This window comes from Balaenoptera acutorostrata, chromosome X (genome assembly GCF_949987535.1).
Source record: "Balaenoptera acutorostrata chromosome X, mBalAcu1.1, whole genome shotgun sequence".
Classification (NCBI taxonomy): domain Eukaryota; kingdom Metazoa; phylum Chordata; class Mammalia; order Artiodactyla; family Balaenopteridae; genus Balaenoptera; species Balaenoptera acutorostrata.
In genome coordinates this window covers 54,847,763-54,873,846 of record NC_080085.1, presented here as the reverse complement: position 1 = coordinate 54,873,846, position 26,084 = coordinate 54,847,763, and positions in this window count along the sequence as shown.

Below are 26,084 nucleotides of genomic sequence, written 5' to 3'. Positions count from 1 at the left end.
GATAGGCAAAATGAGACGACAGAAAAACACACAGCAGATGAAGGAGCAGGCTCAAAACACACTGGACTTAACAAATGAAGAGGAAATAGGTAGTCTACCTGAAAAAGAATTCAGAATAATGATAGTAAGGATGATCCAAAATCTTGGAAATAGAATAGACAAAATGCAAGAAACATTTAACAAGGATGTAGAAGAACTAAAGAGGAACCAAGCAATGATGAAAAACACAATAAATGAAATTAAAAATACTCTAGATGGGATCAATAGTAGAATAACTGAGGCAGAAGAAAGGATAAGTGACCTGGAAGATAAAATGGTGGAAATAACTACTACAGAGCAGGATAAAGAAAAAAGAATGAAAAGAACTGAGGACAGTCTCAGGGACCTCTGGGACAACATTAAACGTGCCAACATTCGAATTATAGGGGTACCAGAAGAAGAAGAGAAAAAGAAAGGGACTGAGAAAATTTTTGAAGAGATTATAGTTGAAAACTTCCCTAATACGGGAAAGGAAATAGTTAATCAAGTCCTGGAAGCACAGAGAGTCCCATACAGGATAAACCCAAGGAGGAACACGCCAAGACACATATTAATCAAACTGTCAAAAATTAAATATAAGGAAAACATATTAAAGGCAGCAAGGGAAAAAAAACAAATAACACACAAGGGAATCCCCATAAGGTTAACATCTGATCTCTCAGCAGAAACTCTGCAAGCCAGAAGGGAGTGGCAGGATATACTTAAAGTCATGAAGGAGAAAAACCTACAACCAAGATTACTCTACCCAGCAAGGATCTCATTCAGATTCGATGGAGAAATTAAAACCTTTACAGACAAGCAAAAGCTGAGAGAGTTCAGCACCACCAAACCAGCTTTACAACAAATGCTAAAGGAAATTCTCTAGGCAAGAAACACAAGAGAAGGAAAACACCTACAATAACAAACCCAATACATTTAAGAAAATGGGAATAGGAACATACATATCGATAATTACCTTGAATGTAAATGGATTAAATGCTCCCACCAAAAGACACAGGCTGGCTGAATGGATACAAAAACAAGACCCATACATATGCTGTCTACAAGAGACCCACTTCAGACCTAGGGACACATACAGACTGAAAGTGAGGGGATGGAAAAAGATATTCCATGCAAATGGAAATCAAAAGAAAGCTGGAGTAGCAATTCTCATATCAGACAAAATAGACTTTAAAATAAAGACTATTACAAGAGACAAAGAAGGACACTATATAATGATCAAGGGATCGATCCAAGAGGAAGGTATAACAATTGTAAATATTTATGCACCCAACATAGGAGCACCACAATACATAAGGCAAATACTAACAGCCATGAAAGGGGAAATTGACAGCAACACAATCATAGTAGGGGACTTTAACACCCCACTTTCACCAATGGACAGATCATCCAAAATGAAAATAAATAAGGAAACACAAGCTTTAAATGATACATTAAACAATATGGACTTAATTGATATTTATAGGACATTCCACCCAAAAACAACAGAATACACATTTTTCTCAAGTGCTCATGGAACATTCTCCAGGATAGATCATATCTTGGGTCACAAATCAAGCCTTGGTAAATTTAAGAAAATTGAAATCGTATCAAGTATCTTTTCCGACCACAACGCTATGAGACTAGATATCAATTACAGGAAAAGATCTGTAAAAAATACAAACACATGGAGGCTACACAATACATTACTTAATAACGAAGTGATTACTGAAGAAATCAAAGGGGAAATCAAAAAATACCTAGAAACAAATGACAACGGAGACACGACGACCCAAAACCTATGGGACGCAGCAAAAGCAGTGCTAAGAGGGAAGTTTATAGCAATACAAGCCTACCTCAAGAAACAGGAAACATCTCGAATAAACAACCTAACCTTGCACCTAAAGCAATTAGAGAAAGAAGAACAAAAAAACCCCAAAGCCAGCAGAAGGAAAGAAATTATAAAGATCAGGTCAGAAATAAATGAAAAAGAAATGAAGGAAACAATAGCAAAAATCAATGAAACTAAAAGCTGGTTCTTTGAGAAGATAAACAAAATTGATAAACCATTAGCCAGACTCATCAAGAGAAAAAGGGAGAAGACTCAGATCAATAGAATTAGAAATGAAAAAGGAGAAGTAACCACTGACACTGCAGAAATACAAAAGATCATGAGAGATTACTACAAGCAACTCTATGCCAATAAAATGGACAACCTGGAAGAAATGGACAGATTCTTAGAAATGCACAAACTGCCGAGACTGAACCAGGAAGAAATAGAAAATATGAACAGACCAATCACAAGCACTGAAATTGAAACTGTGATTAAAAACCTTCCAACAAACAAAAGCCCAGGACCAGATGGCTTCACAGGCGAATTCTATCAAACATTTAGAGAAGAGCTAACACCTATCCTTCTCAAACTCTTCCAAAATATTGCAGAGGGAGGAACACTCCCAAACTCATTCTACGAGGCCACCATCACCCTGATACCAAAACCAGACAAAGATGTCACAAAGAAAGAAAACTACAGGCCAATATCACTGATGAACATAGATGCAAAAATCCTCAACAAAATACTAGCAAACAGAATCCAACAGCACATTAAAAGGATCATACACCATGATCAAGTGGGGTTTATCCCAGGAATGCAAGGATTCTTCAATATACGCAAATCAATCAATGTGATACACCATATTAACAAATTGAAGGAGAAAAACCATATGATCATCTCAATAGATGCAGAGAAAGCTTTTGACAAAATTCAACACCCATTTATGATAAAAGCCCTGCAGAAAGTAGGCATAGAGGGAACTTTCCTCAACATAATAAAGGCCATATATGACAAACCCACAGCCAACATTGTCCTCAATGGTGAAAAACTGAAACCATTTCCACTAAGATCAGGAACAAGACAAGGTTGCCCACTCTCACCACTATTATTCAACATAGTTCTGGAAGTCCTAGCCACAGCAATCAGAGAAGACAAAGAAATAAAAGGAATCCAAATCGGAAAAGAAGAAGTAAAGCTGTCACTATTTGCAGATGACATGATACTATACATAGAGAATCCTAAAGATGCTACCAGAAAACTCCTAGAGCTAATCAATGAATTTGGTAAAGTAGCAGGATACAAAATTAATGCACAGAAATCTCTTGCATTTCTATACACTAATGACGAAAAATCTGAAAGTGAAATTAAGAAAACACTCCCATTTACCATTGCAACAAAAAGAATAAAATATCTAGGAATAAACCTACCTAAGGAGACAAAAGACCTGTATGCAGAAAATTATAAGACACTGATGAAAGAAATTAAAGATGATACAAATAGATGGAGAGATATACCATGTTCCTGGATTGGAAGAATCAACATTGTGAAAATGTCTCTACTACCCAAAGCAATCTACAGATTCAATGCAATCCCTATCAAACTACCACTGGCATTTTTCACAGAACTAGAACAAAAAATTTCACAATTTGTATGGAAACACAAAAGACCCCGAATAGCCAAAGCAATCTTGAGAACGAAAAATGGAGCTGGGGGAATCAGGCTCCCTGACTTCAGACTATATTACAAAGCTTCAGTAATCAAGACAGTTTGGTATTGGCACAAAAACAGAAATATAGATCAATGGAACAGGATAGAAAGCCCAGAGATAAACCCACACACATATGGTCAACTTATCTTTGATAAAGGAGGCAAGCATATACAGTGGAGAAAAGACAGCCTCTTCAATAAGTGGTGCTGGGAAAATTGGACAGGAACATGTAAAAGTATGAAATTAGAACACTCCCTGACACCATGCACAAAAATAAACTCAAAATGGATTAAAGACCTAAGTGTAAGGGCAGACACTATCAAACTCTTAGAGGAAAACATAGGCAGAACACTCTATGACATACATCACAGCAAGATTCTTTCTGACCCAGCTCCCAGAGAAATGGAAATAAGAACACAAATAAACAAATGGGACCTAATGAAACTTAAAAGCTTTTGCACAGCAAAGGAAACCATAAACAAGACCAAAAGACAACCCTCAGAATGGGAGAAAATATTTGCAAATGAAGCAACTGACAAAGGATTAATCTCCAAGATTTACAAGCAGCTCATGCAGCTCAATAACAAAAAAACAAACAACCCAATCCAAAAATGGGCAGAAGATCTAAATAGACATTTCTCCAAAGAAGATATACAGATGGCCTACAGACACATGAAAGAATGCTCAACATCATTAATCATTAGAGAAATGCAAATCAAAACTACAATGAGATATCATCTCACACCGGTCAGAATGGCCATCATCAAAAAATCTAGAAACAATAAATGCTGGAGAGGGTGTGGAGGAAAGGGAACACTCTTGCACTGTTGGTGGAAATGTAAATTGATACAGCCACTATGGAGAACAGTATGGAGGTTCCTTAAAAAACTACAAATAGAACTACCATATGACCCAGCAATTCCACTACTGGGCATATACCCTGAGAAAACCATAGGTCAAAAAGAGTCATGTACCAAAATGTTCATTGCAGCTCTATTTACAATAGCCAGGACATGGAAGCAACCTAAATGTCCATCGACAGATGAATGGATAAAGAAGATGTGGCACATATATACAATGGAATATTACTCAGCCATAAAAAGAAATGAAATGGAGGTATTTGTAATGAGGTGGATGGAGTTAGAGTCTGTCATACAGAGTGAAGTAAGTCAGAAAGAGAAAAACAAATACAGTATGCTAACACATATATATGGAATCTAAGGGGAAAAAAAAAAAAAAAAAAAGGCCATGAAGAACCTAGTGGCAAGACGGGAATAAAGACACAGACCTACTAGAGAATGGACTTGAGGATATGGGGAGGGGGTGGGGTGAGATGTGACAGGGTAAGAGAGTGTCATGGGCATATATACACTACCAAATGTAAAATAGATAGCTAGTGGGAAGCAGCCGCATAGCACAGGGAGATCAGGTCGGTGCTTTGTGACCACCTAGAGGGGTGGGATGGGGAGGGTGGGAGGGAGGGAGATGCAAGAGGGAAGAGAAATGGGAACATATTGTATATGTATAACAGATTCACTTTGTTATAAAGCAGATGCTAACACACTATTGTAAGGCAATTATACTTCAATAAAGATGTTTGAAAAAAAAAAATTAAAAAAAAAAATAAAATAAAAATACTCAACAAATTAGTAATGGAAGGAAAATACCTCAGCATAATAAAGGTTGTATATAAAAATCCCACAGTAACATCATACTCAAGAGTAAAAAAACTGAAAGCTTTTTTTCTAAGTTCAGGAACAAGGCAAGGATGCCCACTTTCACCACGTAAATTCAACATAGTATTGAAGACTACTGCTAGCTAGATCAATTAGGCAAGTAAAAGAAATTTAAAAGGCATCAAAATCAGTTCAGGACACAAAATCAACATTAAAAAACCAGCTGTGGGCTTCCCTGGTGGCGCAGTGGTTGAGAATCTGCCTGCCAATGCAGGGGACACGGGTTCGAGCCCTGGTCTGGGAAGATCCCACATGCCGCGGAGCGACTAGGCCCGTGAGCCACGACTACTGAGCCTGCGCGTCTGGAGCTTGTGCTCCGCGGCGAGAGAGGCCATGATAGTGAGAGGCCCGCGCACCGCGATGAAGAGTGGCCCCCGCTTGCTGCAGCTAGAGAAAGCCCTCACACAGAAACGAAGACCCAACACAGCCAAAAATAAAATAAATAAATAAATAATTAATTAAATAATTTTTTAAAAAACCAGCTGCATTTCTGTACACTAACAATGAACAATCTGATAGAAAATTAAGAACATAATTGCAATTACAACAGCATCAAAAAGAAAAAAATAATTAGGAAAAATTTAATCAAGGAGTCTAAAGACTTGTACACTGAAAACCAAAAAACATTGCTGGAAGAAATTAAAGATGACATAAATAATTGGAAAGACATCTCATGTTCATGGATTGGAAGGCTTAATATAGTTAAAATGTCCACACTACCCAAAGCAATCTATAGATTGAATGCAATCCCTATCAAAATCCCAATGACATTTTTTACAGCAAACAGAACAAAATTGAAGGCCTCACATTTCCTGTTTTCAAAACATATTACAAAGCTACACTAATTAAAACAGTATAGCATAAAGACAAACATATAGACCTATGGAAGAGTACAGAGAGCCCAGGAACAAACTCACCTATATACTGTCAACAATCTTTGACAGGGTAGCAAGAACACACAATGGGGAAAGAACATTCTCTTCAGTAAATGATATCAGAAAACTGAATGTCCACATGCAAAAGAATGAAACTGGACACTTATCACATATCATACACAAAAATCAACTCAAAATGGATTAAAGACTTAAATGTAAGACCTGAAACCATAAAACTCCTGAAAGGAAACATAGAGGAAAAGCTTCATAATATTGATCTTATAAATGATTTCTTGGATATGACACCAAAAGTACAGGGCAACAAAAGCAAAAATAGACAAATGGGAGTATGTCAAACTAAAAAGCAGATTCACAGAAAAACAGATGATCAACAGAGTGAAAAATCAACATATGGAATGGGAGAAATTATTTGCAAGCCATATTTCTGATAAGGGGTTAATTTCCAAAATATATAAGAAACTCTTAGAACTCAATAGTAATCAATCAATCAATCAATCTTAATTTTAAAAAAACGACCCGAATAAACATTTTTCCCAAAGAAGACATACAAGTTGCCGAGATGTATATGAAAAGATGGTCAAACATTGCTAATTACCAAGGAAATGCAAACCAAAACCACATGAAGATATTACCTCACACCTGTTTGGATGGCCATTATAATAAAATAAAAAAAAGGGAAAATAACAATTGTTGGAGAGAATGTTTAGAAACTAGAACCCTTGTACCATGTTGGTGGGAATGTAAAACAGTGCAGTTGCTAAGGAAAACAGCATGGAGGTTCCTTAAAACGTTTTTTGAATATTACCATATGATCTAACAATCCCACTTCCAGGTATTTGTCCAAAAGTAGTGAAAATGGAATCACTAAGAGATATTTGCACTCCCATGTTCACTGCTGCATTATTTACAATAGTCAAGAGGTGGCAACAACCTAAATGTCCATTGATGAATACATAGATAAAGAAAATAAGGTAAATACATACAATGGAATATTATTCAGCCTTAAAAAATAAGGAAATTCTGTTATGTGCTACAACATTGACAAATCTTAAGGACATTATGCTAAGTGAAATAAACCAGTCACAGAAGGACAAATAGTGCATGATTCTACCTATATAAGGTATCTAAAGTAGTCCAAAATAGTCAGACTCACAGAAGCAAAAAGTAGAATGGTGGTTGCCAACAGCTCGGAGGAGGGAAAAATGGGGAGTTACTGTTAAATGAGTATAGAGTTTCAGTCATACAAGATGAGAAAGTTCTAGAGATCGCCTGTATAATACTGAACTCTTAAAATTTTGTTAGGAGGGTAGATCTCATGTTATGTGTATCTTACCACAATTTTTAAAAATTGAAGTAGTCCTAACATATCAATAATTATTTTAACATATAAATAACTTAAATTCACCAATTAAAATACAGAGATTGGGGCTTCCCTGGTGGCGCAGTGGTTGAGAGTCCACCTGCTGGTGCAGGGGACGCGGGTTCGAGCCCTGGTCTGGGAAGATCCCACGTGCCGCGGAGCAGCTGGGCCCGTGAGCCACAACTACACAACTACTGAGCCTGCGTGTCTGGAGCCTGTGCTCCGCAGCGGGAGAGGCCACGATGGTGAGAGGCCCATGCACTGCGATGAAGAGTGGCCCCCGCTTGCCACAGCTGGAGAGAGCCCTCGCACAGAAATGAAGACCCAACACAGCCAAAATAAATAAATAAATAAATAATAATTTAAAAGGTGCTAATAATTTTAAAAAAATACAGAGATTGGCAAAGTGGATTAAAAAAAAACATGGTCCAGTATATGCTGTCTGCAAGAAATTCACTTCAAACAAAGACATGTGTAGGTTGAAAGTAAATGGATGGGAAAAAAAGATATACTATTGAAGCATGACTGTTTAAGAAAGCACTTTTGCATAAAGTAGACATCAGAGCAAGGAAAATTAGTAGGAATAAAAAGGAACATTATATCACATTCATGAAATAACATAATTATAGAGATGGAGAACAGATTAGAGGTCAGGGTTAGGGAAAAGGGCAAAGGAGGTGAGTGTGACTTTATAAAGGGTTAGAATGAGAGAGCCTTGTGATCTTGTGATGCTACAGTTAAGTATTTTGAAGTGGCAGTGATTACATGAAGCTGCACATACACATACACACACAAGTGCTTATATAAGTGGGGAAATATGAATAAGATCAATGTCAGTTTTCTGGGTTTTGATATTGTACTATAATTATGCACCATAGCACTGGGGGAGGCTGCGTGAAGGGTACACAGGATCTCCCTATACATTTATTGCAACTTCCTATGCATCTAAAATTATTTCAAAAATATATGTATTTATGTATATGTACACGTGTGTACACACACACACACACACACACACACACATACACATATTACACTGGTCTCCTTGCTGTTTCTTGAACATGTCAAGCAAGCTCCCACATCAGGGCCTTTGCAAATTCTGTTCTCTCTGCCTGAAATGTTCTTCTTCTTGATATTCACATGTCCTGCTTCATTCATGTCTCACACCTTCCCTGACCAGTGTTATTTAAAACAGTATCATTTATTATTCTTTATCTCCTTATTTATCTTGGTTTATCAACCTCACAGCCCTTATTACTCTGATGTTATATATTATACATTATTTGTTTATTTACTGCCTGCATCATCCTCTAGAATGCAAACTCCACTGAGTGCAGGAACTTTGTTCTATCCATCACTGTATCCCCAGTGCCTAAAACAGAGCTGGGTACATAGCAGATATTCAATAAATAAACGCTAAGTGAATGAATAGATCAAAAGGGGAAAAACAGATTCAGTTTATAATCTAGATTTCCCCATAGACAAAATATCATGTTTATATGACTGTTTCTTTAAGCCTAATAACATTAAACCATATAGTCCAATTATTTGCTCTTCCAAATCACCCTCTGTTTTTATGCTTCTTTTAAAAAGTTACTTTTGAAAAAAAAAAAGGTGTAACCCATGGACTTCTGGTGTTTTCTGCTTCATTGTAATGACATGGGAGAATTATTTTGATTTTCCTCTATATTTACTTTGCTTAGACAAAAATATTAATCAAATATTACTTTATATTTTATGAGGTTTTTTTTAAAGTGTATTAAAATTTTATTGGATACTCTGGTTACCTGGCTGGTAACATTTAGGAACAACTAGAAACCAGAAACCTAGGATTCAGTCATAGCTTCTCATATGACCTTCAATAATTTTTTAAAATCATCCCTGGGCCTCAAATTTCTTCTCCTTAATATGAAGAGACTAGGTAGTATATCTAATGTTCCTTCTTGTTCTATGAATGAAGATAAGCATATGGCAAATGTTCTCTATTTCTGATTATACTCCATAGTAGATACCATCTGAGATTCTGTTCAGCCCACAACCTCCCTTTCTGTAGGAACTTTATGTCCCTTCATAGGGTTGGGGCCTAATAGCCATGTGTATACCACATGATCTTGCCCCTCCAGCAGTAGATAATCAAATCCTGGGTTGACATCTGGTCCAAACTGGGTCAATCAAAAATGGGAATTGGGATTCAGAAATGCTAATGAGTCTCTGCTGATTGCCTGCATTTAGAACATGTAAACTTGGGAGCTCTAGGGTAAGCCCTGTTTGGCTAGGTGCTGAGGGAGTGAGAAGAATAAAGCATACAAGCTGAAAGAAACAGAGATAAACAGGAGACCCTTAGGTTCCAGGGATGGGGAGGGAGGAGAGAAAGAGGGTGGAAAGCTCCCATAGCCATTGACAGCTTTTCATTCCTAGTTATACTCCCTCATGTGCCTGGACTCTTGTATCTTTAATATAAATTCCTTTTTTGTTTTCACTTAGTTTGAAGTACATCTTTGTTATTTGCAACCAACAATCCTTAATCAAGATGGACACAATTGGGTCAGTGATCAACAAACAAAATTATGCACAACTTAAAGCTCTAGACATGTATGCAAAGTATCCTTGCCCCAGTTTCATTACATACTTGAATTAATCCTTAGTTAATTAGAAAATTCATTAACCAAGATATTTTATTCAATAGCCTTTAGTTAACTGAAGACTCTGGGACTACCTGGAATAAAAACATTCATAATCAAACGGAAATACAACAATTACCTTCCAAAATCAAATGGTTTTAAAATTTTTTCTAAGCTTCTGCCCCCTTCTGTTATTGCAGACTACTAATAATTAAACAGATTTCACTAGTTCCTATTGTGCATTGGATGTTTGGCTATGAAAAAAGTGTTACATGAATGCTCAGTCTCTATTCCTCTCATCCATAATGGCAAAGGAAGCAGGAGATGGAGAGAGTTCTAATTAGTTAAAAAATTCCAGAGAGTTAATTTTTTATTCTAGTTGATCCAATGACCTCTGTGTTATTGCCTCCTTTGCTCTTACTCCTAAAATCTAAGATCTATAAGTGAAGAGCAATGAGTTACACAATAGAGACAAATTATCATTACTGTAAAAGGCATTGAAGCAGAAAACTAGCTTTTTTCCCCTTCCCAAAGAGAATCAATAGTAAATAAGAAGCCTCCAGCAACCCTGTTATTGGGTATAGTTGTACTCTGTCTTGGTTAATTTTGACATTCATTCCAGCTTCTCGTTAGAAGAATTTCATTTCTTAACACAAGAAATGCTGTTTTTTAGAGCCTATTGCATCATAACATAAACAGAACAAATCTGCATCATACATTTACATGTATGCATTATATGATTATTAATTCAGAACTGGTGAAGGAGGTCCTGAAGTTTTACTATTTTCAGAGCTGCTGCAACACCATTGACATATCAAGAATGCTCCGTATAACTTTTAATGAACACTTTACTTTCTTACTCTGATGAATTAATAAGAAAAAATTTGTAAAATCACAGAATTTACATGCAAATAATATTGCTACTGCAGTTTTTAAAACATCTGAAAGCAGTTCACCACAACTATTGCCCTAATTTTGTTTAAACTATTAACAGAGATTCAAATCCCTTTTCTTGTAAAGAGCCCAATGCAATTAATATCCTAACTCTCATATATTCAATAGAGCACTTAGAAGACATTTTTAAATACATAAAACCTAGATGTTCCTACATTCACCCATCTTAGCACTTATTTTAATTAAGTATCAGTGCTTTAATAGCCAGTAAAAAAGTTCTGCTGTTTCCTAATCTCTGATAGGACTCTGGCTGCTTCTCCTGTGGAGTGTAATCCATCACCAGCATGGGGTAAGCACTCTAAAAAAGATATTTTTAGCATGACTACTATATCCAGGCTATAACAAGTTTTTGATTGGGGGACCTGAATTAAGGAAATTTTGTGTTACTATAGTTTGGACCCCAATGATTCAGAATTTGTGATAATTCAGACAGGAGCTGAGATTAAATCGACCTCAGTGTTATTTAAGAAGAGTTTGATAAGCAAACTAATAGTGTAAACAAGATAGTAGAGAAGATACTAAACTACTTAAAAGAAAAAGTGCTTCCAAGAGCCTTTAAATACTTTATAAATATCTCATTACACATAATTCATTGATATACTAACTACAAATCATTCCCGTCTGTTTATTAAAGCAAAATTCCTAAGGGTAATACTTTGTTTAACCTAGTTCTGGTCACTACATGCACAAAGAAGCCATTAAAAACTGCAGTTCATAAAAAATATTCTAAAATTCAAAACTTCAACCATTTTAGACCTATTCTTCCAAAGTTATTACAAATTAAGAAAAATTTGAAACATATGGAATCTAATACCCATTTTCTTATACCCTTACTCTTTTCCTTCTTCTATGGAATCACAAGTATCTGTACCAATATGGTAGCAATAACAATACAATCGATGATAATTAAAACTATTGATGATAAGCAAAAACAACACAGATAATAATGATAGCCTTGAAAGTACACAGGAAAGAAACAATATAAGAGTCTGTGTGCACATTTAGAGATTAAATTCAGCAAGACCAATTAAATGAATTACTATATGATATATGCCCAGCCCTGCAAAGGGCAAACAGCAATAAGTAATGAGACTAGCTTATGGATGACCTGTGGAATCAAACTTATTACTTGTGTCACACCTGATATGTCAACTAGTTTTCAATTTGAAAGAAAAATAAAAGTAATTCCAGGTGGATGATAAGAAATATCACAGAATGTAAAAAGAATGCTTTGAATTCCTCAGTTGAAAGATGCTGTATAAACACAAAGTCTAGCAATAAGACAGAATGGAAAAATAGAGAAGATATTCCTTTTTATTCTAAATTTTTGAAAAACCTATATTCACACACACACACACACACACACACACACACACACAGTTTAGATGATAAAAATGTAATGAAGAACTCTGAATCATCATCTGAATGAAAGGATCCATACTTTTAATCCAGAAGTAACTAACTTCTGACTTTTTCCTTCGTATAATAAAGAAAATTATTTTTGAAGTAAAAATCTAGTGATTCAAAAATTGCCTGAGTTAGACACAGAAAACTCAGGGCTAGTTTTAAAATAACTTGGGCTAGTCTTCTTCTTGGTGCTACTTCCAGTCAAATCACCCAGTTTCAAATGCAGCTTATCTGATATGGATCCAGCTTTTGAGACTATGACAGAAAATCTTTCCTGAATATCTTTTTAAAAATATAAATGTATTTTGTAAAACTCACTTAGGGGCCACAGAAGTAGCTCATAATTGACAGTGAAAACAAACCAATATCCAAAGTGGTTAGGAAAAGTGGAAATGAGGTACAAAAAGTGAACATAATGAGGAGCCATATAATTCAGGACTGTGAAAGGTTATGGAGATACTATACTGTACAAAATAGTTTAATGAAGAGTGTTAGAAAACATCCATTTTTCTCATTATTAATCATATCAAAATTCAATTTCATGTTTTCAGTTAACATTTATTGCATTTTAAAATTGCTACAAAAAGCTTCTCTTTCAGTAACAAAGTCTCACCATCAAATCCCTGAGGTGCATTAGTCCTTAAGAAAATAGGAATCAATCTGACCACAGGGAAACTTTTGGGTACCAACAGTCCAAAGAGAGTTAACAATTCATAATATAAGATATGATACTAAAAGAATGATAACTATGTGTGAGACAGTTCCTGTGAATATTAGTTTATATCTTATATATGAAGGTTTATGTTTTATTTTGTTTGTAGGTACCATACTTTACGAAGGAACTCAACTCTCCACTTTTCTTCCTATACTGAATTGGCTGTGGGTATTTTTCACTTAGTGAAAAAGATTATGTTCCAGAAAATATGCTCCAAAAATAATTGTCGGGTAAAAGTCATTTTTCCCATAAGCTTCCATAATAAAATATAGAGATGTATTCAGCTGGGAAATTTTTCAATCAATTGACATAATAAAGATCATACTTAAGAATATGATAACACTTTTAAAACTACATATTTAAAGAAAATTATAACTTATGGATACATCATTGGTACTCAGTGCTCTACCTTCACACAGTGGTAAAAATATTGAGAGTTATCTCTTGTACGGTAACAAAACTAACAATTCCTTACCATATGTCACATGCTGCTGCCACTGAGATTTAGCAATACACCTAAGATGTATACCTGCCTTAAACCACCATAGTACTTAGAACTTGACATATAAGGTAATTCTTACTTTCTCAACAGTTTCTCTATCATTTAAATTCACCAGTTCTCTTTCCAAAGATCTTCCCTTTTGATACCAGCATAAGCAGCTAAGAACAGAAATGTGCCATAAGGCTTAGCAAAGGAAACCCCAATGCCTTCTGAAAATATTTTGCTACCTGTTAACTGGTTAATTTCCAACAATGATCAGACATTCATTGACTGTGTCTGTGTGGACCATTCTGTTCTCTAATAACTATTTAGAACTAATAAACTATTGTTATTTAACTAACAGCTGATATCCTAAGTAAAGGATGCTCAAAACAATTATATTTGTTGCAATTATTAGCTACTTTGAATTAAAGTTTATCAGTAATAACTATAATCAGAGAAGACTATTTCTGAAAGCAAAAGATACTAAATGAAAGATATAAGATGATATATAGAAGCCTCAAAAAAATTTAAGCTTGGGTATGTTATTCCTTAGAGTAAATCTGTGAATTAACTTGAAAATTCTTTGTATTTGGAATTCAAATATGCAAGTTTCTTTGGGGGCGGGCATGACTCTTTTTTGATGTAAAAGTATATTTTACAGTATTATATATTTTGCAGTATATTTTCTTGTTATTTTTTTATATACAGACATTAACTTACAATGGATGACAAAAACCCAGAAGACTAGTCATGTAACTGATTCTCAACACAGCAGACAGTTGTTATAAAAGCACTATAAGTTCTGCAGAGGTTTGTAATTGCATTTTAAACACTGATGTTAGTTGCCCATTATTAACACATGTGCTATTAATAACATTATTTTAGAACTTTGACAGACATCAATTTGCAGGACTCAAACATATCCCCCTTTGTTTTCAGAAAACAACAGAAATAGTAGTACTAATTAGCAGTACTAAAAACTAAGCTATCATGTATTTTAATGGACCAAAATTCATGTTGTTTATAGAATTTCCCTAATTTACTTTATTAAAAATTAGTCTTTGGAGCATATTAATAATCTAAAGTTGTACTAATCAGATCAGCCTTGTACAAATCACTTAGATTTTAACTGTCTTAGGAGACAGTGAAACATGTACAGGTTATAAACATATGTGAACCTAATACTCTATCTACATCTGCTCAGAAAACATTCTTACTTGCCCCAGGAAATAGGATTATTTTAAGTCTGACTTCTACAGTATGTACATTTGAAAAATTATTGACATTTAATAAAGGTATGTAATTTGTCATAAAAAAATTATGCCCAGTACAATGTAGTTAATTGCCACTGACAGTCCCCTCCCCCTTTAGGTTTATCCAGGAGAGTAATTTTCACAAAGATTCGAAAATCAAGTGTCTTAGCTCATGCTGTGCTGAACTCCTCCCCTTCCAACAAAGTCTATACTTCTATCAAAAACCAAATCAAGTCTGACTTTCTCTATAATGCCTTCTCAAACACTAGCCTCCAAAGATCTCCTTTTACTCTTAATTCTTTTAGTTCTTATTCTGTGCTATTCTATGTTCCATTTGTTGACCATGATGTCTCATGTATGTATTTTCTTTCTCCAATGGGTAAGCAATTTAACTCCTGGAACCTGTTTCTGTCTATTCTCCACAGTACTTAGTATAGTAATGGGCACTCAGTGAAACTAGAAAATAAAAGCTTGTTGAAAGTCAATTTAAAAAATAAAAACCTAACTCATTCCAGAGTTCACTGGTCAAATGCCTCACAAAATGAACTATTAATATTATCTTATAATTTGGCTATGACAATCTAGATAGATACTCTTGAGTATGTGGCCCCTTCATAGCCATACTCATTACAATAGAATTTTAAATTGGATCCAACTACTGCCTGATTCTAAAAGTATGTGAAGATGAACAGCAAGTATCCACATGGTACATTATTATTTCAAATAATTCAGACTTGAATTCATCAAGAACTTTTCCAAAACAAAAACATTTCTAACTTTGGAATCTAGCACGGAGAAGCACATTAGTTTGCCAGTTCACAAAACAAACAATACTAGCTGAGGTCCAAGATTATTTTGCAGTGATACCCAGAATTATATTGTGCTTTAAACCATACCCAAGAGAACCTCAAACAACACGAAAGCTTCCAAAGCAAAGCATTTACCCAAAACTATCGGAGTTGTCAGTCTTGACTGATTCACTAGATAAAGTTATCTAATCACAAATGGCATCTATATCCTTTTAAAAAACTTTAGCTTAAAAGCGCTTACCCAAAACTAAATTTAGCTTTTCCATTACTGCACTTCTTTTTCACTTATTTCTTCTTTCGAAAAAAAGAAGTCTGAAATGGCTTAAAAACCAGCAGGGAGGGAAGAGAGCCAAATAAAAGAAGGAACCCATCTTTCATTGTCTGCACACAGAAGTACCTTACAATCAAAATTACTAGTTAATCTAAATTCAGTCTGCTTTTGAAAGGGGTCAACTGTGAACTGTAATTTTTTTCAACCATTTGCTCTTAAAGAAACAACTTCACTCCTCAAAGATAATATTGCTAAATTTCAAAAAAAAAAGTACCTACAACTTTAGATCTTCATCTAATTACCCTGTGCAAAATATCACTTCAGGTTCTTCATGCCAATGCTGTTTGGAGCAACTATTCTCAACTGCAGGCTACCCCAGGATGAACAGATAGATCATAACACATCCTCGCTTTTATTAGGGACATTTTAGGTTTCCTCATCATACTTATTTTTTTTTTAAAGTGTGTCATTCTGGATAAGTTCCTAAAACCTGTTTGCCCTGTTACCAGTCAGCCACTCTTCGCCTACTTCTCTTCAAGTTTGATGCCACTCTGCTAAGTCAATTGCAGTGTGTGTTTGCTAGTTTGTTTTATTAGTATTATTTAATATAAGTACTGTCTTCCTAACTTGTACACTTCTTCAGGAGTCAGAAGCCAGGCACATGGCTTTCAGAAGCTCTCAGCACATAAGTAGCAAGAAAACTGAAAAGTAAGGGGCCATGCCAGCTGCCTGTTCAAGCCTTGAGGCATGGAGCCACAGCAGCCTGAGAATTGGCTCTAGAGAAACCTGCGGTTAGGCTGAGCCTCCCGAGAGCGAGAGCGAGGGAAAAAAGGGGCGAGCACTGCACTGGAAACGTCTGTCCCCGAATTAGGGACCAGGCTGCATGACTGTACGTAGAATTATCAGCATCCACGGCATCTAAGAAGCAAAGCCAGGCCTTAAGCACCGAGCCCTCGTTCCTGGACACCTGGGTTTAGACCAGAAAGTGATGCTTTTTAGAAGGAAAACTACCTCGAAGGGAATAGGGAACCGCGAGCAGATATGTAGGAGAGGCGTCAGAAGCTTCTGCAGGAGAAAGCAGCGCTTCAGTCGCCTCCCGGGGCCCCGGAGGCCGGAAAGGCGCCCCAGCACCGGGCGAGTGCGGTGCCACTACTCACCCCTACTCTCCTACGGTCCCCGTCGTCGCCCAGCTCGACACAGCCCCTGCAGGGGGAGCCCCTCCCCCGCCCGCCGCCAGGGGTGGGCTCAGCGGGCTAGAGGAAGCGGCGGCGCAGGTGTCCGTGAGCCGGGACTAGAGACGCGCCCCACGAGGAGCTGGGTTCAAGGGAGGCAGCCTGGTGCCTTGCGCTCCCTGGCGCCGCCAACTTCACCACCATCGACGTGGAGGGGCGAGGGGAGGCAATGGGGGGGAGGCCCTCGCCCAGCGGCCCGTACCCTCTCGGGGTACTAGGCCCGAGTTCGGGTGGGGCCGTCGCCCCCGGCCCCCTCAGGGACGCGATCCCCAGGCCTAATTCCCGCCCCTCAGCCACCGTGGCCACAGAGCAGCGGCGGCTCCCTCTCGGGGCCGCGGTCGCAGCGGCATCCTCGTGCTCCTCCTTCCCTGGCGCCGCTGCCTACACACACAGCCTCGGCGCCCCGACCGCTGTCGCCTAGCAACCGCGCGCATGCGCCCCGCCCCCGCCGGCGACCGCCGTCACTGCTGGCGCCGCTGCCGGGGTTCAGTCAGCGACCTAGAAAAGTGCGCAAAAGCCCATTTCCTAGGGCCTGGATAGAGCGACATCAAGGTAGGGGTGAGGTGGGGAGAGGGGCAGGATGCTCTGCAAATCGAAAGAGGCCGGAGAATTTAGGTTATGACCGTCTCCCGGCCCCTCCACAGGCTCACTGATGGTTGAGACTAACACTCCCGACAATCTCCTAACTTATTCTTCAGACTCGCTTCCTCCAATCCAATACTTCACAAGGGCTTCCAGAGGAATTTTCGGAATAACTTCTCTGACCATGTCACTCATCTGCATAACTCCAGTGGTCAAGGGACAGCCCCCTTAATAGGGCCTAACCGTTCTTCACTATTGCAACAGCATCCTCTCTGGTCTCCCAGCTTTTAGGCTTGTCTCCCTGAAATCCGTTCTCGTACTTCTACCGGATTGATTTTTGTAAAACATAAATCTACTCACTTCCCTCTGGTTTAGAGAATGGGCTTTGGAGTTAGAGCCAGTTTTTAAATTCTGCCTCACCACCGAGTAGCTATGTTTCCTAGAGCTAGGGTGCTTAACTTCTCTGAATATGTTTCCTCATGGAGTTAATTATAACACCTATATACTAGTTCTGAGGATTAAATAAGAGAGTACATGTAAAGCACTTAACATACATAACTTTCTCTGTCACAGAGTAAGCATTCAGTAAAAATTAGAGCTATTTTTCAGTAGGTCTTGTTGCCTATAATAAAATACGAACTCCCTAGCTTAGCATTCAAGGGCTTCTAAGATCTTGCTTCTATTTTTCTAGCCCTAGATACTTTTCAATCCCCCTTGGGCACCCAGCAACAGACTAGTCCTTGCAGTTTTTGAGATACATCTAGATATATGAAGTGCTTATATATATTTTCTAAAGGTTCATCTAGGGAAGAATTCTATGCAAACCCTCCAGTTAGTGAACATGTAAGTATCCAGTGGTCCTTCCCAAATTACACATGTTAATGTTAAAATATTGACACTGAGAATTGACATGTAGGTAGTGACTCTTTACAAAAATTGTGTGGTTTTCTGGGGGCCTATTTACTTGATTTTTTGAAATTAGGCTTAGAGTTTCTGTAATGTGTAATGACAGAAATATCACCAGCTTTGAACTTAATAGCAATACAATGCATAAACGTATTTACAAACATCCTGTGCCCTTCTGGATGTTTATTTAATAAAAGTTTGAAACATTTTAGTAAGTGTAAAAATAGCTGTAACATGTGTAAGAAGTTTGAGAGACCCCAGTAGAGTTGCTAATGAAACATTAGTGTAATCTCAAATAGAATATAAGACTAAAATGAAACTTTATGAGGACCAGACAGCCAGAAAATACTGAAGAAATAGAAGAACAGTTGGAAAGGTGATGAAAAGTGGAAATAATCAACAAACTAATCAACAAGGAAGGTCATAACAGGGAATATGTATTACAGCTGTGAATATGGCAGTGAGCTTGGATGGAGTTCTCACACAGATCATACCTTTACTTTTGTATGATACAGACGTGCCTTTCAGGTTCAAAGGAAGACAACTGCTTAGCATTCAGCCTTTTGCAAGGGCCATCAACAAGTTACAGAAGCAGACTTCTAAGAGAACTTGCTTCGATATTCTAAAATCTGTATTTAGTCACATAAAATCTTTATTCTCTATTCACTTATTGAGCTCATAATATTCTATAGCACACATTTATTATGCTTACAGTGAAACAGATGAATAAATAATCACCTTTAATTCTCCCGTATACCTTTCTAGATACAGAACTGTGTTACTGCTGCACTTAAGCTCCTTCGATAGTTTTCCTGGGGTTTCAATATAAAATCTGAGCTCTCTTGCGCACAGCAATGTATCTGTCTCTATTATGCTAGTGAAGTAAAAACTCGACTATCAACAAAGAGAGACCTATCCACATCAATATGGAAAGAAATAAAACATTTATTATTGAGTAAGCACAACACAGTAACCCTTAAGAGACTGCAAAGTCAGGATAAAGTTCCACACAACTTATACAGTAAAGCAAATACAAAGTTTAATTGGGAATTGAGGCAGCTATTTGTTTAGTTAATTGACTTCCTCCAAAAGAATAATAAAACTTTTATCTCCCCAAAAGACACTTTGAATCTTCCTGGAAGGCAAATGGTTACACCTGCAAATGCGCTCCCACATTAACACTGTCTTTACATTTCCAAAGGGAATATGGCTCATGACCTTGGAAACATTTCTACATTATAGAACTGGAGACTGAGACTTTCTAGTCCCTGGAGAGATTTATTTACATTCCAAAAGTTAGAGAGAGGATTCAGGTCCACTATGTCCCCCCAAAAGACAGTCTAAGAAGTGAAGGGGAGGAAAATAACCTCTTTGTCCTTTACTCACCTTTATTTACAATTCAAAAACAGAACTCTGTGTTGGTACGGTAGATGGCACCTAGTAGATTATGAGGAAGTCATTTTTTATATATAAATTTATTTATTTATTTTTGGCTGTGTTGTGTTTTCGTTGCGGTGTGCAGGCTTCTCACTGCGGTGGCTTCTCTTGTTGCAGAGCACAGGCTTTAGGTGCACAGACTTCAGTAGTTGTAGCACACGGGCTTAGCTGCTCTGCAGCATGTGAGATCTTCCCAGATCAGGACTTGAACCCGTGTCCACTGCATTGGCAGGCGGATTTTCAACCACTGTGCCACCAGGGAAGCCCGAGGAAGTCTTTCTTAAATAAATAAGAAAGTCACAGAAGAGGTAGCATTGCTCTGGATGTTGATGAATAAGTAGGAGTTTTCCAGAAGGGGATAAGAATAGTCCATGCAAAGGAAAAAGTATATTCAAAGATCCAGAAAATGTGAAAGTGCATGGTATGTTCAGTGAAAGTAGAAAAGTTTGACTGTTACACATACTATATGTCTGTATTTAGGGGCTGAGCAGCATAAGGCTGTAATGGAGTTGAGTACAGAGAAGTAGGTTGGAGACAGATTGTGAAATGCCTTTAATGCCATGCCAGAGAGTTTGGAAAAGGTCTATATCTGATGGCTAAAATAAGGCAATGTACTAATACTTGCTTGGGGGTCCGGCACAAATATTAGATAGTGCTCCAGCCCCAAAGAGCTTATAATCTAATGGATGCAAGAAGGCAAGATAACAATTAGCATAAATGAAATACCATAAGTTGACAGATGTATTTTAGGGGAATAGATATATTTTAGGGAATAGATTAGGAATAATAGTCTTTGGATTAAGTTTCTGAGAAAGCTCCTTGGAAACTCCATCTTGACCTAAAACATAAGGGGTCTCCTTTATTGGAGTAGCACCTGGAATTCCAAATACTTGAACTCTGTGTAACCATTGCTGTAGTTCTACACCCCCCCACCTCTGTTTCCTGTTTCCATTCCAGCTTTTCTGAAGAAAATCACTCTGGCCTTTTAGTGTAAATTGATGTCGCCACAGATTTAGTTTCTCATCTCACTACTTGGCACCACTTGGCAATCCTTTCACTTTTTCTTGGTCAGTCCCGCTCCAATTCTCCTCAGCTGTCATTCCAAACCCTAACCGTTCTCCACTATGACTGACACACTTCACCCACCCGTCAAACCCACCCACCAACCTTCCTTAAAAAATGGAAGCTATTAGGTGTTTTTCTCACCTGCATCTGCTCCCATATTATACTTCAATCCCTTCAGCCTCACATAGACTGTGTAAAACTACATCTTCCATCTGAGCTCCTGATCCTTGTCTCACCCAGTTCCTCAGAGATCTTGCTTTATCACTTTTTCTGTCTTCACTACCTTACACCTCTCCCTCTCTGACATTCTCCTCAGCTGATAAACATACTCAAGGCTCTTTCATCCTTAAAAGAAACACTTTCCTTTTACCCGGAGCTTCCTCTAGTTTCCTTGAAGTGTCTCCTGTTATCCTATCACCTTTCCTTATGACCCAGAGGTCTCAAAAGTGGTCTACATTTACTGCCTCCATTCATTCATTTCCAATTCACCTTTAAACCATTGATTTCACCTATATGTCTCCACTGAAACCTCTTCTGTTAATTACTGATAAGTTTCTCTATGCAATGGGCACTTTTAAGCCCCTTTCTTTTGAACCTCACTGCCACATTGATTGTGTTGATTACTTCGATTTTCTTGAAGTTATCTACTCACTTGACTTCCAAACACACATTCTCCTTGTTCTTATTCTTCCTCTTTAGCACTCTGACTTATGTAAGTTTCATGGATTCCTCTTTTTCTACCTATCTCTTAAATGTTTATGTTCTTATACGGTTCTGTCTATGGCCTATTTCTTTTGTTCTACTCTCCACACTCTATTACCTATACATGGATGACTTTCAAATCTATATTGTTAGTTCAGACCTCCCTCCAGATCCAACTGTTTACTAGACATCCTCACCTGGATGACCCCCAAACAATTCAAATTCATTTTGTCCATAACTGAATTCATCATCTTCCCATGCTAATATATTCTTCTTCCTTGTTAAGGGAGATCCAAAAAAATCTCGCCAAAGTGAAACCCTGTTATTGTGTTACTATAGCACAATAAGTTTACCTTCTTGCAGAAACAGATGAAATGACTAGATTATGGCCATTTTATGGCATTATGGCATATGGCATTATGTCAAGACTGCTGTACCTTTTCCTGAAAAATATACTGCATATATGCACCAAGGAATAATAAGTTGTATCACTCAAAAGTAAGCTCCATGAGGACAGGGATTTTTGTCTGTTTTGTTTACTGCTGTATCTCTAGTGCTTAGAATAGTACCTGGGGCATAGTAAGCCCTCAATAAATGAATGAATGCACATATCCCCTGCTTAAAGAGCCTTCATTTAGGAATTCTGCTAGATTGTAGCAGAATATGTATGTCGATAGATTAGAAAATAATGTGTCCTTTTTGTATTTAAAATAAAGTGAAAGGAAATTGTAGCTGCATTTCACCCAGATTTCTGTCCATGGGAAGTAAAGAAAAAGGATCAGGAAGGATAAAAACACTTCATCTATCACTTGGAACAGTCAATTGGCAGTTAGTTTTTCCAGGGGCTCAGATGTCTGCTATAGACAGAACTCCGAGGAGGTTTACCTCCAGTCTCTGAGTGAACAATGGCAGCTCCACTCCAAGAAGGTTGGAAAGATAGTGGGTAATACCTGGATCTTGTTTGGCTTTATATTCAATGGTGAATAAAGAGCACGTGAAACTCTTTGCCTTGTCTCCTGAACCAGACACTTAGAAGTCACTTTAGACTCTCTCTTTTACCTCCCAACCTCCACCACATCTAATTAAGTTAATAAATCCTGTTGATTCTATCTCCTAAATACCGCTCATATCCATCTTTCCTTTACACTTGCACTGCCACCAATTTTGCCTTAGTTTAGGCCTGATCTTTTTTTAGAACTATTTCAACAACTTTCTAATTGGGCTCCTTGCCTTCACTCTTACTTCTCCTCCAAACCATCTTCCACACTGCTTCTTGAATGAGTTATCTTAAAATGCAAACCTTACTAAATTCCTCCCTGCTTAAAAACATTTCAAAACTACCCTCAGAGCCTATTGAATACACTCCAAGCTACATAATGCTCTTTATAACCTGTCTCTTCTCCAACCTTATCTCCTACCATTCTCTGCATTCCAGTTCATGCACAGAAATATAGTACTTGCAATTCTCCTTTGAAAAACATCCTCCTTCTTCTGGGAGTTTCTCTTCCTATCAGTTTATCCCAGTGTTACTGTAGAGTTTTCAGGTTATATGACCCCCTTAGACCCAGGGTCTATCATAGTCCTTCCTCAGAAAATTGGAATCAAGACTAAGAGATTTCAGCCCACTCTGGCTGCTTTCTTATGCTGAGTAGTGTACACTTCAGAGCTGTTGGCAGCAACCATTTTTATGCCATATGGTCTGGGAAAAAGAAAAAGCTGGTCTGCTATGAAAGATGAAGCAGATATGCAGAGAGATGCAGAGATGAGAAAAGGGAGACTCCAGATAGCAGTTGAGTCCCTGGACTCCAACTTATTCCTTTAAGCCCACCTGCCTTATTGTTCTTGGGTTCCATATGACACTCTATCTTCATGCTAAATTGTCTTTGTTGCTCAAGCTGGTTTGAATTGAATTTCTCTTTCTTGCAAAAAAATACTGCTCTCCCATGTCATGCTGCTTAACACTCCTGTTTCTTTGCTTATTCTTTTTCCCTTTAACTGGAAAACTGTTGCTCCTCCCATGACCATTTTACCTGAATAATTCCTGTTTTAGTAGAGAAGGTAGCAGTCAGGTCCATTACCTGTGCCAGGAAGATACCTACCTTTATTCCCTACCTTTTCTTCATTCCTTCCCAAAGAAAGGGAGTACTGATATTATAAGTCAGATAGCATGACCATGATTGGGTCAGACTTAATAGTAGGTGGTATCATTGTCTGCAAATAAGTCCCATGGCTATGCATGGCCCTTCCTTTCCTATTCCTTCTCCATCTCTGTTGTGGGTATTGTAAGAAGGCCAGAATCTGCATTACAGAAGTAGGTCTCTCTCTCTCTCTCTCTCTCTCTCTCTCTCTCTCTCTCTCTCTCTCTCTCTCATTCTATCTCTCTTTCTCATTCTCTCTCTCCCCATAAGCATGTTGGCATTAATTCAGATTACTGTTCCTTGTGACTACCCAGAGAACACTAGTATTTGGATTTGAGATTGGGAACAGGAGTGACATTAGAGAACCTCACTTAGATTTTAAGTGAGCCGTGTTTCAACCATGCTTTTCCATCACTTTACACCAGGGAATATTTTGTGCAGTCCCCTATATTTAGTAATCACAGTTGCAGCTGGTATTAGGAGGAAAAGAGATTCTGTCCTGAAGTAGGAGATCCTTTGTGGAATGTAGATTGAAGAGACAGCTGCACTTCTGCTGAAGCTAGATTAGAAGACAGAGTTCCACACGGAGAAAGGAAAGTTCTCCTTATGGCCAGCCAGGAAAGGGCCCTTTATATAGAAAGAATTTTGGTGCACATGCTTTTAGGCATTGATTAGAGGTCCAGTATCTTTCTGTCCCCCTCCCACCACCTTGACTCTCACTTGGAACTGAGTAATGGCATATTTCCCCAAGACAGGTTACATCCTGCTGTGGCAGGAAAATTTAGATGGTAGAAGAACAGTTTTGTTTCTATTTAGGTAACCAAAGTGTGGGGAATTCAAATACTGAGGGAAAACAATACTTCCATGGGTCCACGTTTGATAAGTGCCAATAGCAGCAGCACAGAGCCAAAAAACATTTTAGAGACTTTTAGAAAATAAATGTGGAAGCTGACTTGATCTTTTAACAGGCAATTTCTCAGTTGAATTTTGTTTAATAGGTTATAGACATTGCACAATTAGCACAAATTTACAGGCATACAGATGAAGTTAAAACCAAGATTTTGTCTTTTTTCTGTTCACTGTCTATCCTTGTTCCACAAACAATAAGGCAGGTAAAAGTAATATGTGGAACATTAATTTTCCTTAGGATTGTTGTAAGCACTTGGTCCTGCATTTTATGAGTGTGGGACTGAATCTTGAGAAAAGTGTGACCAAAGGGAGACTTGAAGTTGTATCAGTACAACTTCAGAAGTGTTAGAAGAGTTGCAATCCCAGTGAAATGGAGCCAAGTCTTTAGCTGCTGAAAAAAACTAAACTCCACCCAGGCAACTAGGTGATACCTCTTCTGGCTGAGATAAAGAAAAATCAGAAGTTGGGGAGAAGATAATTTTTGGCTTTAATTTATTTGGGAATTTAATTTCTACAAAATCAACAAGTTTCCATATGGGACTCTATCTCTGTGGAAACAATATTTGAGGAATTTCATATTGTTCAAATGTAGGACAGTATATTGCTGGGCTAGTGTTTCATTATCTGGACTACTGCTACCATGTAGCACTACACATTGAACCAGACTGGACAATTGTCGATAAGCATAATTTGAGATGGAAAATAAAATATTGGGTATTTTTGGCCTGCTGTGCAGCTGTGGTACTGGGAGGATAAATAAAAGAATGATGAATATCTCAGAGATGGTATCACAAAAGAAGTAGCAGAACTTCCCTGACATTCCATGGCTCTTCTCCCACAAGGGGTGATTACCATCATAGATAACCATCATCTTGACTATTAAGGCCAAAGGGTTAAGAGAGAATAAAATTTAGAGGAGTATAAAGGGAGAAAAGCTCCCAGTCCCTCTTCTCACATCAGAAATCTCTCTGACAGATGGTTTCCACATGCTTTCCTACTCTTTTCTTCCCTCTTCCTAAACATGAGGGAACACCAAACTGATAGATC